Genomic DNA, 4903 nt, shown 5'->3' with positions numbered 1-4903 from the left:
TTCTGATCATACTTACGGCACTTAATAACACCAAAATTTGTTTAATGTGTATAACCAACAATTAAAGATGAAATAACCAACAAAATTTCGAGATTTACATGCCATCCAATATCCAAAAGGGGCACAACCACATTCCAATAATAGCCTAAGTTCTCATCCATATGATATTTCAAATAAAGAATTAATAGAAAAAAAAAAATATATTCATGATTGATAAATGAGGGGTTTCAAAGTCATACTTGAAACCTGATGCTTAAATTGATAACTTTGTATATTGAAATTTATAAGAACCCCAATACTCAACCAATCATCTCGATACAAGAAACAATAGTTATTATATAATACATACGAAAGAAATTATCTAACAATAATCAAAATAGAAATGAATCCCTAACATGGTTTTGTCCGTGAAAAGATAGAAAACCCAAAAACAAAAATTATTAAATATATAAATTAAATCAAATGATGTTATCACACAAAGGCAGTGCCAAGCCACTGGAAGGCGACAAACACTGACGGACTTGGACAACACCAAAGACCACTAAAAATCCATTAAAAGGGGGAAACAATATTAAATCTACATAATAATGCTAGAAAAATATAAAAGAATCCCTAACATGGTTTTGTCCGTGAAAAGATAGAAAACCCAAAAACAAAAATTATTAAATATATAAATCACATGACGCTATCAAGAAAAGGTAGTGTCATGCCACTGGAAGGTGGCAAACACTGACGAACTTGGACAACACCAAAGACCACCAAAAATCCATTGAAAGGGGGAAACAATATTAAATCTACATAATAATGCTAGAAAAATCTGATGGAATATGAAACTACTTGATCCAAAAGTAAGATTCCACTATGAATAAAAAAAAAAAAAAAAAAAACAATTTTAAATTGAAAAACTATATATACCATAACACTCCTGAAATTGTCGGATTCTCAAATGCAAAGACTAAACCTTTTTTCTTATCATTCAAAGAAAGAGCTCTTCACAGGAATACCATCCGTTTAAACAACATAACATAAAAAAAAAAAAAAAAAAAACCTCTTGAGAAAAAAAATTGTATTATAAACTATAATACCAACCGTCTAATTCAATTCAATGTTTGATCACACATAATTTCTTATTAATCATATACGATTTTCAATGTAATGGAAATGAAAGAGAAGTTATATGTAAAGTCCTGAATTATTATTAAGGGTATTTTTGTAAATTTCATATTAAATCTAGGGTCATTTATGTAAATTGGTCGTCGGGTTTATATTTCAAACGTACGTAACTTAAGGAAACTTAACTCTGACTCCTAAGCCCCGTTAGATAAGCAAATCTTATACGAAAATTTGACCAAAAATGTCGGTTAGCGGTTTTCTGCGTTCGAAGCTGGCACGAGTTAACAGCTTACACGCATGAGTGAGCTATGGTTATAGTCTGTGGTGAGATAGAATATAGAAGATTAAATTTAGCGGGATGGGCCGGAAAAATAATTAAGACGCGACGTCAAATGAGTTAGTGGTTAAGAGTATTAGGACCTTGAGCTTAATTGGAATATATTGGGCTTGGGCCTAAATATATCGGCCCAAATAGAACGAAATCGCGAAACAGGAAAAAAAAAAAAACCAAAAATCGGCCCAAACCAAAATCGCACCCGCACCCAACTTCTTCTTCTTCCCCAATTTCGCACCTCTCAAACCCTAGGAGAGAGAAACCTAAATTCTCCCCAGTTTCATCGATTCAACCCTCAATTCTTCACACTCAAACCTAGAAACACTAAACTGAAGTGGGAGAATTCGAAATCTCCTTGAAATTCGAGCGTACCAAGCGAAATCGAAGTGAAAGGTGAGTTATTTTCGCCTCAATCAAATAGTTTAAACTCGATGTCGATAACTTGTGATGTATTGATGAAAATATTGAATGGGGTGTGTGGTATTTCGGCAGTAGCAGTTGGAGAAGCTAGAATAGAGTGAAACCGATAGAGAAGAAAGCTAGAGAAGCGATTTTGGTTGCTGACTTGGTAAGAATTTTGGTTAGTCACTTCAATTTCGAGCAATTCATGTTGATTTATAACTGTTTAAGACTTGAATAAGTAATGAGTGAGGGATAAGGAACACCCCCGATATTATTGTTAGATTTAATATGAATCGAGGGGCGTGGGATTGGTTGTAGTTGAAATTTGGACTTGGAATTGGGATGTGATAGGATTGGCATCGATATGAGGGCCTGCCATGACCCGAAATAGCCGTAGAGACCGGCCGAGTAATGTGATTTAAAATGGTCTCAGAGCTCGTTAATCCGTAGTTAGATGAAAATTTATCTGAAACCCCATTCTTAACGTCGAGATTTCTTCTCGGCTTACACTAGTTAAGAATTCATCGTTGTTCGATAAATTCTAACAACCGACGTATATGTATATGCTGTTATAGGAGTGAATTCGAGTTGATTCGGTTAAGCGGGCTCGATTTGGTTAAGTGGGCTTGAGGAGAAGGAGCTTGCTAAGGTAGGAACCTACATACCAATATATAGCATGCTTATTTTCATGCATGATTTGAATTGTTTAAATTGGAAATAGATAGTTTGTGTATCAACCCTGCATGTATATATGATATTCATGTTTTGCACTGTATTTCCTCGCTATAAACTATATATATAGATAGCTTTCGTGTGAAATTGTTTTTGTAAAATCGGGGTAGCGGGGATTTGTTTTCTTGGTTAAAAGAGCAAAAATTGGTTTTGGGAAGGGTTCGTGTCTCTTGTCTCAGTAAGGAGATAGAGAGATGGATTTTGTATGCGGGTGAGGATTACCCGGGTGTTTGTAACTAGGTGGGAGGTTCTGGATTGTTCCCGGGATGGTTGTATTATTTACGATGATTCGCCGTTTGGAAATCATCGGTTGTTATTTACTATGACTGGCCCGTTTGGGAGTCATAGGTTGTTTTTACTCGATGGTGGGAAATCCGGGAACTCACTTTATTAATCAACAGTTTTAAAATAAAAACTAAATATGAAACTAGAGTATTTGAAAACAATCGGTAATCTGAGTATATATATAGATATTACTATGCTTATCACGGGGATTTAGAAAAGGAATTGTGAATTCTATAAAAAGAAGGAACCGTTGTCGCATTCGGAGACGACGGTTCATTTCTAGATTCCAACCGTGGTGTACACCTTCGAGGTGGTGGGCCACCTTTAAAGGGATGCATCACCGGATGTAGTCCGGGAATTCCTTTTCTACTTTTCTAGATAACCATGTTTATGCGTGTCACGCATTTGTATGGTGATTAGCTTGTGTGGGGTTACATGCTACCTCGATGAGGTTTAGGACGAGGAGTGAGAGTTTAGTCCACTCGGATGATGTGTCGGGATCCCGGCGGTCTGCAGTCATCGTCGAACGGTTGACCACCGTAAGTTAGGTGATAGCCCGTATGGGGGTCGTGGTCACAGGGCCCACCTGAGCCCTAAAAGCTTTGGGGATTTTGTGTGTACGAACACAACAACGATTTCAGCTCCCTGCCGGTAAAATCAGGAAAACAACGGTGCATGGTTCACACTGGAAAGTACTTAAACCGAGATGCGGGGATCGAGTCGAAAGTTGTACCCTCACTATTCTAATAGGATGTAGCGGCCACAATAGTTGTATGATGATTGTGAAAAACTATATTTTGTATATCAATGAAGCATGTCGAGATGATTTCTGCTAGTTAGTGATGTATATATATAGTCACGATATTTGAATACTTTTATGGAAACCCTGCATGTTTTAAATGTTTTCTATAAGTAACTATTTATTGGCTATGTGTGTTTCTACTAGGCATAGTTGTTTGTTCATCCTACTTAACATTTCAGACGAGCCAGTTGCGGAAGAGGTTTTCCCTAACCCTAGTGATGACGGTTATGGTGATTTGGGAGGATTTCCTTATGCTTGACGAGGACAGAGTCAAGTTCATACTTTTGGTTGTATAGAGAGAGACTAGTTTCTTTTGTTGTATATATAGAGAGAGCTAGGTCATTTTGATGTAATAATCGTATTTGGCAACAGTTCTCCTTGTTTTGTAGATATTGTCATATCCCTGTAGTATTTAAAGTTAAGAGTAGTATATATGGTTGTTGGATATATATATATATATGGTTGGAAGAATGAATTATGAGATGTTCAGGGGTTATGACAGGTTTTATGACAGGTTTTAGGGTTTACGAATGTCGATTAAACAAAGGAAACTCTGCCGAAATTTCGATAGAATCGGGATAGCGACCGCCTCGAGATTCATTCCACATCCTCGGGATGTGTGTTGGGTCTCGGGGCGTGACATTATAACAGTGTAGGTAACTTGAATCTTCTGAACCAATTGACAATGATGCAAATCCAGCAGCAATTGTCTGTGAAGCAACCAGCTGAGGGAGAAAATATATCATGAGGGAGTATTATTATGGAGTATTTAAGAGATTAGTAACCTATAGAATATTCTTAGAACCCTAAATGAAAAGCAAAAGACATACCTGGAAGAAGATGGAGTCTTCCTTACAATTTCTAAAAAAATTAAGTATTTAGAAATTGAATAATTCATAATTGTTACAAATTTTATTAAACAAATAGAGGAGAGAGAGAGAGAGAGAGTACTCCATGTTGTTAATGGTGAAATTGGGATTTGGGATATTATTGAAAAAAAAGGAAATTGGGATTTGGGAGAGGAGTTGTGGGAAGTTAAAGACGTTTCTTTTCTTTCAATTGTGAATTAAAGGACGTTTTAAAAGGTTTAATACTTTAAACCGGACATACTACTTATTAATCTTCACTAACATTTAGCACTTAGCAGGACTGTAGGATGGGCGGGTCCTTTCATTTCTAAACTTATCCAAATCCCAAGCCCACACAAACATAAACTTGAGAGAAAACGTTGAGGT

At 36.3% G+C, this 4903-nt stretch overlaps 1 long non-coding RNA gene across 1 annotated transcript; it reads left to right on the top strand.

Annotated features, from left to right (window-relative positions):
• The first annotated feature begins 1529 nt into the window (after positions 1–1529).
• Positions 1530–2734, top strand: LOC147499581 (uncharacterized). Its single transcript, XR_015194490.1, has 3 exons — positions 1530–1840; positions 1940–2015; positions 2425–2734. It is a non-coding gene; the product is annotated as an uncharacterized LOC147499581 (long non-coding RNA).
• Positions 2735–4903: the final 2169 nt, after the last annotated feature.

Source organism: Coptis chinensis, chromosome 5, assembly GCF_015680905.1.
Source record: "Coptis chinensis isolate HL-2020 chromosome 5, ASM1568090v1, whole genome shotgun sequence".
Lineage (NCBI taxonomy): Eukaryota > Viridiplantae > Streptophyta > Magnoliopsida > Ranunculales > Ranunculaceae > Coptis > Coptis chinensis.
The sequence above is the reverse complement of the archived record's forward strand: the minus strand, read 5'-3'. Positions and strand labels throughout refer to the sequence as shown.